Genomic DNA, 14,263 nt, shown 5'->3' on the forward strand with positions numbered 1-14,263 from the left:
TTTCTTCAGTTTTATGTCTTCATGGTTGCAAGCTGGCTGCAGCTGCTCCAAGCTTCACATCCCACTCATCAATCTTAGGAAGCAGGGACAAAGTACATCTCTTTCTTAACCATTTTCAGAGCAAAATACACTTTTCCAGATGTCATCATGTGGAATTATCTTTAGGTCTTATTGACAAAAATTCTGTCACAAGACCATTCCTAAACCAATCAAAAGCAAAATAATGGATTTACCAGTCTTGACTTAGTCACTATTTAACTTCCTGAGATTGGGACAGTGCTTGAGGTTCTTGGCTGCCCAACACCTGAATAAAATTGGAGGGAAGTGAAAAAATTGTTGTATAAACAACCAAGTTTATACCACAGTATACAAGTGCTTTGACTTTGCTTTGAGTCAAGTCTCTCTAACTATTGCTTGACTGGGCAGGAAAGAAGGCACTATTAAGCTATAGTTAAGACCATGGCTCTGCTTAGGTTCCTTATGAGTGCATATGTGCTAAGCCACTTCACTAGTGTCTGATTCTGTGCGACCCCACGGGCTGTAGCCTTCTGAGCTCCTCTGTCCATGGGATTCTCCAAGCAAGAATACTGGAGCTGGTTGCCATGCCCTCCTCCAGGGGATCTTCCCAACCCAAGAATCGAAACTGCATCTCCTATGTTTCCTGCTTTGGCAATTGGGTTCTTTACCACTAGCACCACCTGGGAAGCCCCAGGCTTATTATGACTGAGTTCAAATCCCAGTTCTGCCCTTTACTAGCTGCATGACTTTAAGCAAGTTACTTAACCTTTCGTTCCTAAATGTTCTCATGTGTACAAGATTAGAACAAATAATACCTACCCCGTAAAGTAGCTCTATTGATTAAATTAAATGATGTTTAAACAATGTTTAGCAGACTATCTAGCAAGCTAGTATCAATAAAGATTAGTAATTATTATTAACATAACCTCACTCCAGAAATTAGATCTCAGTGCCTTCAGGGATTTAAGAATCCTCCTTTTTCCTTTTTTATACTGCATTTTTTTAATTTGCATTTAAATTTTTTAAAACTGCATTAAAAAAAAAAAAAAACTAAAAAATGCAATGCTACCAAAATCTCCAGAGGTAGGGAAGAGGGCATAGTTTAATTGTCACTAAAAGCACACCAGTGCCTAAACAAACACTTAACTTTTAAGTTGACCCTTAAAAGCATAAGCATTTCATTTATTTCAGAGGACAAAAGAAAAGCATATTTAGAAATTCTAAAATATTATGTATAAATTTAAGAACAAGATAGCTGTATCTTCAGAGAATATAAGGGCAAGATCACTTGTTTAAAATCACATGCATGCACTGAGTTCACAGTCCATCTCTCCACCATACTGTTTCTTTGGCTGTAATTCCTCTTTATTCACCAGGTGACTACATCCTACAAAAATGCTTAAAACCAAAATCCTTGTGTCTCCCCCTCTTTCCTTCTCACAAACACATTTGCCAAGAGACTTAAACAAGTGAGCAGTAATTTATGAACTCAGCTCTAAAATCAGTTACACCTAAGTAAGACACCCAGGTACCCAGACATTGTCTGCAAACCCCACCTTTATTAATTCTCAATGGAAGGTTTCCCTGAGACACAATCAGGTGGCTTTAGACCATCATCTTCCCTATCTTTGCCAGACACTAGATGTCATTATTTATTATGAAGCATGTCCAGCTTACTTGCCTAGACGTTTTTGTTCTGATCATAAATGGCCTTGGCACACTGGGAAAGAGAGCTAAAGTGGTCAGCCAATCAAAACTAAAAGGTGAACAGCTTCAATAAGTACTATTCACCAGTTACTCTCTACTCTACAACTAGTACTCTGTCACCTCTGCACTGTGTGACTAATACAAATTAGAATTTGAAATGACACGTGTACATTTTGTTTCCCTATTTGAAAGCTGCTTTGAGAAACTTTCAGTCCAACATTAAGCTATTAGAACTTCAGTGTGTTTCTGGTTTGAATATGACAAATGAAATAGCAAATCTCCTCTCACATTTTTATAAATCCCTGATGCAATTTTTGAAGCTTGAAAAATTATTTTGGAGTTTTTCATAAGCTCCTTATGAGACTCATTCTACAACTTTCCATAGTACCAAAAGAGGCTCTTAAGCCAGATGGATAGAAAGAAAATCTAGAAAGAAAGCATACAAAATCTAAAACAAAAGTACAAATCTCTGAATCATTTAATACAACATCCAGTTTTCTTTTGAGTTGTGAGTTCACCATATGGAGATAATAAGGGGGAAATTCCAAATACAATCTCCATGAATTCTTTGTCTCTGGGGGCCTAAGATGTTAGTACATCCTTTCAAAAAGAAAAACTCAAAGGATAACTAATATCATACATAAAGTTAGTTGTCAAACGCAGAAGAACACAATACAATATTTTGTACATAAGCAGTTAAGAAACCTTAGTTGTTCCATGTAGAGGTAGTATTTACCAAACACACAAACAAAATTGGGCAAAAATTTAGGGCAATCTGAAAATACAAATCAAACAATACCAGTTAGGGCAAGAATTAAACATGATACCAACTAGGCCTGTTCTTGTTTAGGAATGTCAAAAGAAAAGATCTATAATAATTTTTTGGCTTTTCTTTAAAAGAAATTTTTTCTTCTTTGTTCTGTAAGGGGGGAAAAAAAAAAACAATAATTAGCAAACCACAGATGAGAGTGACTTCTTTCATTTAACACAGGATATGCCACCCAAGACCACAATAGCATACCCAATTTTTCCCCTTGGTTTTTTTAAAAGTCCAAACCACAAGGAAGGTGCAGTGAGTGGTCACTTAAAGTGCCCTAGGAAGCTCACTAAATAGGATGAAATATGACTTTGAGGGATATTGTCAAGTTACCCCACCCAAAGAGACAACAAATACTAACAGAGCACCAATTCTGTGCAATACTCCTGGCTATGCTCAAGAGAATGGAAAGTATATGAGCTAAGTGCTTGCTTCTGTGGGAATTTACAAACAAGTAGAGGAATAACGGCCACAAATAAAAATAAATTGTGCACATAAACACTATCCAAAGTTGTAAAGAAGCGCAAAGCTTCAGCAAGGTTGTTTTTTGTTTTTAATGAAAACAGTTCATTTCCATTTGGATTTAACTCTCCACTCTCCCAAACACTGACATCAGAGGTGAGGGCAAATGCTGCCTGGGAGATAGATGGGGGCCTGAAGATCTGGAGACTCCCAGGACCAACAGGAACCCCTGTAAAAGAGTGGAAGAATTCCCCTTCCATGCTGGACTCCCTGTAGAATATAACATCGTTGAGGGTAGAGAGCATGTCAGCAATATTCACCACTCTTTCCCTAGAGCATAGTCAAATGCCTACAACCTAGCAAGTGCTCAAGTAAAATTGTTACCACTCTTGTAAACCATTTTGTAGAGGTGTTTGGGAAAACCACATAAGGTGAGATAGGGCTATTCAGGGTCAACATTGGACTTTCAATTGTATAACCCACTTGGAGGGGAGAATAGGGCTCTGAAGAACTGAGGCTGGCAGAGGGGTCATATCATACTTGGATCCCAAGATGCACTGAAGTACACGGGGTATACAGAGGTGTGATTAGGATACTTGTTTCTAATGGGTTACATAAACAAACTACTTCACAGGAACCAGAATGTGGATAAAGCAGAGAAGCATGAGAAAGAAAGAGTGCAGAGAAACAGAAAGAGGACTGGGAAAATATCTGTGATGGGGTTGTGGCTGTTTGTGTGATGTGTGGGTGCACCACTATTATGAGAGAGCCAGAGATCATGAGGAAACTGACAGTTATTATGTAACTCATCTCACATCAGACCGAATGCATTCTGTAAGAATCAAAAGGCTTGGTAAGCATAATCTGAAAAATGTTAAGAAAAAAGGAGGTGTAGTAAGGTGACTGATTAGATGCAGAGAAAGCCTTTGACAAAATTCAACACCCATTTATGATAAAAACTCTCCAGAAAGCAAGAATAGAAGGAACATACCTCAACATAATAAAAGCTATATATGACAAACTCACAGCAAACATTATCCTCAATGGTGAAAAATGGAAAGTATTTCCCCTAAAGTCAGGAACATGACAAGGGTGCCCACTTTCAGCACTACTATTCAACATAATTCTGGAAGTTTTGGCCACAGCAATCAGAGGAGAAAAAGAAATAAAAGGAATCCAAATTGGAAAAGAAGAAGTAAAACTCTCACTGTTTGCAGATGACATGATCCTCTACATAGAAACCCTAAGGACTCCACCAGAAAATTATTAGAGCTAATCAATGAATATAGTAAAGTTGCAGGAAATAAAATCAACACACAGAAATCCCTTGCATTCCTATACACTAATAATGAGAAAGTAGGAAAAGAAATTAAGGAAACAATTCCATTCACCATTGCAACAAAAAGAATAAAATACTTGGAAATATATCTACCTAAAGAAACTAAAGACCTATATATAGAAAACTATAAAACACTGATGAAAGAAATCAAAGAGGACACTAATAGATGGAGAAATATACCATGTTCATGAATCAGAAGAATCAATATAGTGAAAATGAGTATACTACCCAAAGAAATCTACAGATTCAATGCAATCCCTATCACGCTACCAGCAGTATTTTTCACAGAGCTAGAACAAATAATTTCACAATTTGTATGGAAATACAAAAAACCTCGAATAGCCAAAGCAATCTTGAGAAAGAAGAATGGAACTGGAGGAATCAACCTGCCTGACTTCAGGCTCTACTACAAAGCCACAGTCATCAAGACACTATGGTACTGGCACAAAGACAGAAATATAGATCAATGGAACAAAATAGAAAGTCCAGAGATAAATCCATGCACCTATGGACACCTTATTGTTGACAAAGGAGGCAAGAATATACAATGGAGAAAAGACAATCTCTTTAACAAGTGGTGCTGGGAAAACTGGTCAACCACTTGTAAAAGAATGAAACTAGAACATTTTCTAACACCATTCACAAGAATAAACTCAAAATGGATTAAAGATCTAAATGTAAGACCAGAAACCATAAAACTCCTAGAGGAGAACATAGGCAAAACACTCTCCAACATAAATCACAGCAGGAGCCTCTATGATCCACCTCCCAGAATACTGGAAATAAAAGCAAAAATAAACAAATGGGATCTAATTAAAATTAAAAGCTGCTGCACAACAAAGGAAACTATAAGCAAGGTGAAAAGACAGCCTTCGGAATGGGAGAAAATAATGGCAAATGAAGCAACTGACAAACAACTAATCTCAAAAATATACAAGCAACTCCTGCAGCTCAATTCCAGAAAAATAAACGACCCAATCAAAAAACAGGCCAAAGAACTAAATAGACATTTCTCCAAAGAAGACATACAGATGGCTAACAAACACATGAAAAGATGCTCAACGTCACTCATTATCAGAGAAATGCAAATTAAGACCACAGTGAGGTGCCATTTCACGCCAGTCAGAATGGCTGTGATCCAAAAGTCTATAAGCAATAAATGCTGGAGAGGGTGTGGAGAAAAGGGAACCCTCTTACACTGTTGGTGGGAATGCAAACTAGTACAGCTACTATGGAGAACAGTGGGGAGATTCCTTAAAAAACTGGAAATAGAACTGCCTTATGACCCAGCAATCCCACTGATGGGCATACACACCGAGGAAACCAGAATTGAAAGAGACACATGTTCCCCAATGTTCATCGCAGCACTGTTTATAATAGCCAGGACATGGAAACAACCTAGATGTCCATCAGCAGATGAATGGATAAGAAAGCTGTGGTACATATACACAATGGAGTATTACTCAGCCATTAAAAAGAATACATTTGAATCAGTTCTAATGAAGTGGATGAAACTGGAGCCGATTATACAGAGTGAAGGAAGCCAGAAAGAAAAACACCAATACAGTATACTAACACATATATATGGAATTTAGAAAGATGGTAATGATAACCCTGTATGTGAGATAGCAAAAGAGACACAGATATAAAGAACAGACTTTTGGACTCTGTGGGAGAGGGAGAGGGTGGGATGATTTGGGAGAATGGCATTGAAACATGTATACTATCATGTAAGAAACAAATCGCCAGTCTAGGTTTGATACAGGATACAGGATGCTTGGGGCTGGTGTACTGGGATGAACCAGAGAGATGATATGGGGAGGGTGGGTAGGAGGTGGGTTCAGGGTTGGGAACTCGTGTACACCTGTGGTGGATTCATGTCAGTGTATGGCAAAACCTATACAGTATTTTTAAAAAAATTTTTAAATGAATATAAAAAATAAATAAACTGTATATTTAGGAAAAATATTCAGAATCTAACCATACACAGAAGTATTATCTTTTAAAAGTTTAATATAAAATGCTATTTTAAAAGAACACTTTTAAAATATTATAAAGTGCTTCACTCAATATGTCAGCAAATTTGGAAAATTCAGCAGGGGCCACAGACTAGAAAACTTCAGTTTTCATTCCAATCTCAAAGAAGGGCAATGCCAAAGAATGTTAAAACTATTGCACAACTGTGCTCATTTCACAAGCTACTAAAGCTAGCTCAAAATCCTAAGGCTAGCTCAAAATTCAAGCTAGGCTTCAGCAGTACATGAACTGAGAACTTCTGGTTGTAAAATCTGGGTTTCAAAGAGGCAGATGAATAAGAGATCAAATTACCAGCATTCACTGGATCACAGAGAAAATAAGGTAATTCCAGAAAAACATATACTTCTGCTTCATTGACTACACTAAAACCTTTGATTGTGTGTATCACAACAAACTTAATTCTTAAAGAGATGGGAAATTCTTAAAGAGATGGGAATTCTAGACCACCTTACCTGTCTCCTGAGAAACCTGTATGGGGGTCAAGAAGGAACAGTCAGAACTGGACCTCGAACAACTGACTGGTTCCAAACAGGAAAAGGAGTATTGTCACCCTGTTTATTTAACTTCTATGCAGAGTACATAATGGGAAATGCCAGGCTGGATGAATCACAAGCTGGAATCAAGATTGCAGGGAATATCAACAAACTCAGATATGCAGATGGAAGTGAAAGTGAATGTCACTCAGTTATGTTCAACTTTTTGCAACTCCATGGACAGTAGCCTGCCAGACTCCTCTGTCTATGGAATTCTCCAGGCAAGAATACTGGAGTAGATAACCATTCCCTTCTCCAAGGGATCTTCCCTTCTCAGGGATTGAACCCAGGTCTCCTGCATTGCAGGCAGATTCTTTACCATCTGAGCCACCGGGAAAGCTGGTGATGCAAATGATACCACTCTAATGGCAGAAAGTGAAAAACTATGGAGCCTCTTGATAAGAGGAGAGTGAAAAAGCTGGCTTAAAACTCAGCATTCAAAAAAACTAAGGTCATGGCATCTGATCTCATCACTTCATGGCAAATAGAAGCAGGAAAAGTGGAAGCAGTGATAGATCTTATTTTCTTGAACTCTAAAATCACTGTGGACAGTGACTGCAACTATGAAATTAAAGATGCTTGCTCCTCAAAAGGAAAGTTATGACAAACCTAGACAGCATATTAAAAAGCAGAGACATCACTCTGCTGACAAAGGTCTGTATACTCAAAGCTATGGTTTTGCCCATAGCCATGTACAGATGTGAGAATTGGACCATAAAGAAGCCCGAGGGCCAAAGAATTGATGCTTTCAAGCTGTGGTGCTGGAGAAGACTCGTGAAAGTCCCTTGGACTGCAAAGAGATCAAACCAGTCAACCCTAAAGGAAATCAGTCCTGAATATTCATTGGAAGAACTGATGCTGAAGCTGAAGCTCCAATATTTCAGCCACCTGATCCAAAGAAACAACTCACTGAAAAGACCCTGATGCTGAGAAAGATGGATGGCAAAAGGAGGGAGGGGGGGGCACAGAAGATGACATGATCAGATAGCATCACTGACTCAATGGACTTGAATTTGAGCAAACTCCTGAAGATAGTGAAGGACAGGGGAGCCTAGCGTGCTGCAGTACATGGGGTCACAAAGAGTGGGTCATGAATTAGTGACTAAACAGTAACAACAACTATAGTGAAGAAGACCTTCCCAAGCAAAACACAATACCCTAAAGTCAGATAGGAAAAGAATAAGAGATTTGAGTACCTAAATACTTACTTCCATAAAATTGAAGAAACCATAAATTTAAAAGGTGAACTACAGACTTTATGCAATATATATAAAACAAGCAACTAGAATAAAAGTGTTCAGGAAGTAATTTCTAAAAACTCAATATGAAAAGTTAAGCAGCCAGGAAGAATGGAACTGTACAAAAAAGATCTTCACGACCCAGATAGTCATGATGATGTGATCACTAATCTAGAACCAGACATCTTGGAATGTGAAGTCAAGTGGGCCTTAGAAAGCATCACTACAATCAAAGCTAGTGGAGGTGATGGAATTCCAATTGAGCTGTTTCAAATCCTGAAAGATGATGCTGTGAAAGTGCTGCACTCAATATGCCAGCAAATTTGGAAAACTCAGCAGTGGCCACAGGACTGGAAAAGGTCAGTTTTCATTCCAATTCCAAAGAAAGGCAATGCCAAATGCACTCATCTCACAGGCTAGTAGGAGAAGGCAATGGCACCCCACTCCAGTACATTTGCCTGAAAAATCCCATGGCTGGAGGAGCCTAGTGGGCTGCAGTCCATGGGGTTGCTAAGAGTCAGGACAACTGAGCAACTTCACTTTCACTTTTTACTTTCATGCATTGGAGAAGGAAATGGCAACCCACTCCAATATTCTTGCCTGGAGAATCCCAGAGACAGAGGAGCCTAGTGGGCTGCCGTCTATGGGGTCGCACAGAGTCTGACATGACTGAAATGACTTAGCAGCAGCAGCAGCACATGCTAGTAAAGTAACGCTCAAAATTCTCCAAGCCAGGCTTTAGCAATACGTGAACCGTGAACTTCCTGAGGTTCAAGTTGGTTTTAGAAAAAGCAGAGGAACCAGAGATCAAATTGCCAACAACCGCTGGATCATGGAAAAAGCAAGAGAGTTCCAGAAAAACATCTATTTCTGCTTTCTTGACTATGCCAAAGCCTTTGACTGTGTGGATCACAAGAAACTGTGGAAAATTCTGAAAGAGATGGGAATACCAGACCGCCTGACCTGCCTCTTGAGAAATCTGTATGCAGGCCAGGAAGCAACAGTTAGAACTGGACATGGGACAACAGACTGGTTCCAAACAGGAAAAGGAGTACGTCAAGGCTGTATATTGTCACCCTGCTTATTTAACTTCTATGCAGAATACATCATGAGAAACGATGGACTGGAAGAAACACAAGCTGGAATCAAGATTGCTGGGAGAAATATCAATCACCTCAGATATGCAGATGACACCACCCTTATGGCAGAAAGTGAAGAGGAGCTAAAAAGCCTCTTGATGAAAGTGAAAGCAGAGAGCGAAAAAGTTGGCCTAAAGCTCAACATTCAGAAAACAAAGATGGGAAACAAAGATGGAAAACTTCATGGGAAATAGATGGGGAAACAGTAGAAACAGTGTCAGACTTTATTTTGGGGGGCTCCAGAATCACTGCAGATGGCGACTGCAGCCATGAAATTAAAAGACACTTACTCCTTGGAAGAAAAGTTATGACCAACCTAAATAGCATATTCAAAAGCAGAGACATTACTTTGCCGACCAAGGTCCGTCTAGTCAAGGCTATGGTTTTCCAGTGGTCATGTATGGATGTGAGAGTTGGACTGTGAAGAAGACTGAGCGCCGAAGAATTGATGCTTTTGAACTGTGGTGTTGGAGAAGTCTCCTGAGAGTCCCTTGGACTGCAAGGAGATCCAACCAGTCCATTCTGAAGGGGATCAACCCTGGGATTTCTTTGGAAGGAATGATGCTAAAGATGAAACTCCAGTACTTTAGCCACCTCATGAGAAGAGTTGACTCACTGGAAAAAACTCTGATGCTGGGAGGGATTGGGGGCAGGAGGAGAAGGGGACGACCGAGGGTGAGATGGCTGGATGGCATCACGGACTAGATGGATGTGAGTCTGAGTGAACTCCGGGAGATGGTGATGAACAGGGAGGCCTGGCGTGCTGTGATCCATGGGGTTACAAAGTGTCGGACACGACTGAGCGACTGAACTGAACTGAACTGATGTGAAAAAGCAATTCACAGCAGAAATATAAATGCCTAGTAAATTTTGAAAAGACAATAAATGTCACCTCTGATCAGGAAAATGCTTTTGAACTGTGGTGTTGGAGAAGACTCTTGAGAGTCCCTAGGACTGCAAGGGGATCCAACCACTCCATTCTAAAGGAGATCAGTCCTGGGTGTTCATTGGAAGGACTGATGCTAAAGCTGAAACTCCAATACTTTGGCCACCTTATGTGAAGAGTTGCCTCATTGGAAAAGACTCTGATGCCGGGAGGGATTGGGGGCAAGAGGAGAAGGGGACGACAGAAGATGAGTTGGCTGGATGGCATTACCGACTCTATGGACATGAGTTTGAGTGAACTTCAGGAGTTGGTGATGGACAAGGAGACCTGGCGTGCTGCGATTCATGGGGTTGCAAAGAGTCGGACACGACTGAACTGAACTGAACTAAACTGATCAGGAAAATTAAATGAAAGTAACAAAATATCATTTTTCACCTACTTGATTAGCAGAAATTAGATTGATTATGAATAACCAGTTTTATCAGGGTATTGGTATAGGAAAGACTCATCTCATTGGTAGAATTTTTAATTAAATCCCTCTTTAAGAATGGAAACTTGGTAGTTTTTATCTCTTTAAACATACACACCTTAGATCCTTAAGTTCTACTTCTCAGTATCTAGCCTAAAGAAGGACTGAGTCTCTATAGGGAAAGCTTTTGTTGAATTATTTGAATAATAAATTTTGTGAGACTAAATTATCAGATAAGACTTCAACTTATGAATGGGGTGGATTTATGACAGGATGAAAATAGTCTTCAGCTAACTGTTTCATAAGAAATTTTTAGGAGAAAATTTGACTACACTAGTTTTGCCTTTCCCACTGATTTGGGAAGTTACCTAATTCCCACAAAATATGTAGTACCAGCTGTATAAAATGCAAAAGTTTAAATACATGCAAGGATCAAAGTAGAGAGTTAATTTGTGCTGATTCAAGAGTGGTAGCCCTCAGGGAGACAAAGGCTACATCAGAACAGAGTCCCTTCCACTCGTGTAATATGGATAGAACAAACTGAAAGAAATGAGACAGGACAGATGGAGGTGGTGATTACAGTCAGAGGACGTCCAGAGTTAAACACAGAGTCAAAGAACACAGTGCATGTGCTTAGTCGCTCAGTTATGTCCAACTCTTTGTGATCCCATGGACTGTAACCTGCCAGGCTCTGTTGTCTATGGGGATTCTCCAGGCAAGAAGACTGGAGTAGATTGCCATGCCCTCCTCCAACCCAGGGATTGAACCCAGGTCTCCCATACTGCAGACAGATTCTTCACTATCTGAGTCAACAGGGAAACCTGAAGAACACAGTAACTAGTGAAAATTTGTCAACAAGTTAGGTGGCTGCTGGTAGATGGACCACTTGTGTCCCAAGGACAGGTAAATGGTGATGAGGCATTCAGACCCAGAAAATATGCAGGGATTCCAGCAAGCAGCTGACCTCGGGGGACTGTGATGTTCAGAGGGCCCACACACAGCACCAACATTCAGGGATAGGATCCCAACAAGACAGTCAGTCATATTCTGGGCAGGACAAAAAATGTCATCAGTAGACCACCCAGTCAGGGGCATGCCTGTAAGGCAGAGATTTCCCACTGAGAGCAATTTCCCTCACTAGGAATGTCAAGCAGAGGCTGGAGACATTTTAGTTGTCATACTTGAAGAGGGTACCAGTGCGTCTAATGGGTAGAGTCCAGGCAAGCTGCCACACACCCTACAATCTACAAGCAGCAGAGAATTTTCTGCCCAGAATAATGCCATCATTGAGAAACCCTAGTATAGGGAACAAGAAAAACAGCTATAGGAACTAAGACACAAAATCAAAGAGGAGGAGTTAATCATATGAACAAAGCAGAAATGTGGACCTGAAATAGGACTAATTCAGCAGAACTGAGTTGATCATCAAACTAGGTTCTTTAGTTTCCTCCTAATTAGGGAGCATGTAGGTCTTAGGATTTTAAGTGGAAAACAATCTGGGGGCTGATTCTTATTTCACCACTTACTAGCTTGAGAGACTTGGGCAATTGATTTAATCTTTTACACCTCAATGTCCTTTTCTATAAAATACAGATAATAGTAGCATCTACACTCAGAAATTACTACAAAAGGAAAATAGGATTATGCATAAGTGCTCCTAACACTTTGGCCAATTCATATCACATGGGTGATAATTAATAGTTGTAGATGGGGGCCAAACAGCTAAATTTGTTGGGAAAAATATTTTTTCAGAAAAAAAAAAAAACAGAAAAGAAGTGAAGGAGGGCATTATTAGCCCAATCCACCCCCAAATTATCTGGCAGAGGGTTTTCAGGAAAAAAAAATAAATTTCAGGAATCAGATTTACTTAACACCAAAGTTTTTCCATGGGTTCACCAAAAAATGTGAACACCAGAAACAGTGTTCTTTGATAAATTTGTTTAAAGTGTTTAATCTTTCGATGCCTATGAGAGGGCTAAACCACCTCTTCCCTAAAGTGGCTAATCGTAGTATCCTGTTCTCAGCCCTGTATTCTGAAACATTCTTGGCCTGATAGTTTTCCTTACTAAATTAAACATATTCTGGTATATATTCAAACTCCCTTCTTCTCAAGACATTAACATACAATGCTGGACTATAGGCTTGACTATCAACCACAGAAGAATTAAGGACTGTGAACCAAAAAGACCCTGCTTGTCTTATTCTAATGCATGATTAATTTTCTGGAATTTACATAATGAAAAACAAAAAGGAAAACAAAATGAGAGGAAGTGGAAAGTCATTGTATTATATATTTGTCCCTAAAAGTAGTTTGGCTGGGCCTTCCAACCCTCTGCTAATTCCTGAGAAAGATTAAAAAAAAAAAGAAAAGAAACCGATCACCACATGCTGAAACCTCAGCATCATAAAGATGCCATAAGAGAAAAAGTTAACCAATGTCCAGCACCTAGGATCCCATCTGGGCAAGAAGACTGAGTAGGATTCCTTTCTACAAAACATTGCACTTCCCTTCAGCCTGGACCCTAAAGACAGAATTTAGAAAAGCTCCCAAGTGGTGTCTCCCAAGTTAGAGAAAAGAAATATTGACATCACCAAAGATGGACATTTTTATATATGTGAGTAGATGTGGGTATTTGGGAAAATGTTCCAGTTCACCCAACCGCATTTATGTGTATTCTTAAGCATGACAATTTAAGATTCAGGGAAACAGGGCCATATCTGACCATCATGATCACCTTATGAGCTCAATTTCTTCAGGTGTCCTGTCTACCATCCTTGGAATGTTAAGGGTGAGAGAAAGGTAACAAGCTTCTTGGCTTGCTGATTATTTTCCAGGAAAAGAGAAAATGAGTCTAATATTGGATGACATCTTTGATAATGATAGTTAGGATCTGTAGCTTTACCACCTGGTTTCATAAATATTAATCTCATCTGAGCTCAATGAGCACTTAACAACTTTCATAAAACTAAGGCTCAAAGAATTTAAGCAATTCACTCAAGGTCACACAGGTAGAAAATAATGAAGAAAAAACTCACACCCAGATCCAAATGATTTCACATCCCATTCTTGTGATTCCATACATCATACTACTTCCTGGCATCTTCTCCAGTCAAGAAATTAAGAAGAGGGAAAAGAGGCCTGCTTATTTGAAAACTTGTCCTCCACCCTTTCTACTGCAGCTTCAGGAGGGGACATTTCCCAGCTTCCCACATTTCACCACCACCACAGAAGGACTTCATGATGCAATCCTGGCTCTTGTTCACACAGTGAATGCTGCTTTCTGAGAGTTAGCTTAACTGTGAAATAATTTATATCACTATACCATACCCAGTTCATAATTTGTACCCCAAAATGAAATGACTTAGATTTCCTTATTATTGTTTCTTGTTGTTTCAGTCACTAAATCGTGTCCAACTCATTTGCCATTCTATGGGCTGTAACCCACCAGGCTCCTCTGTCCATGGGATTTCCCAGGTAAGAATATTAGAGTAGGTTGCCATTTCCTTCTCCACAGTATCTTCCTGACCCAAGGACTGAACCCACATCTCCTGCATTGGCAGGAGGATTCTTTTACCACTTAGCCACCAGGGAAGCCCCATCTTATTATTTTTAGTCTT

This window comes from Ovis aries, chromosome 3 (genome assembly GCF_016772045.2).
Source record: "Ovis aries strain OAR_USU_Benz2616 breed Rambouillet chromosome 3, ARS-UI_Ramb_v3.0, whole genome shotgun sequence".
NCBI classification, from domain to species: Eukaryota; Metazoa; Chordata; class Mammalia; order Artiodactyla; family Bovidae; genus Ovis; species Ovis aries.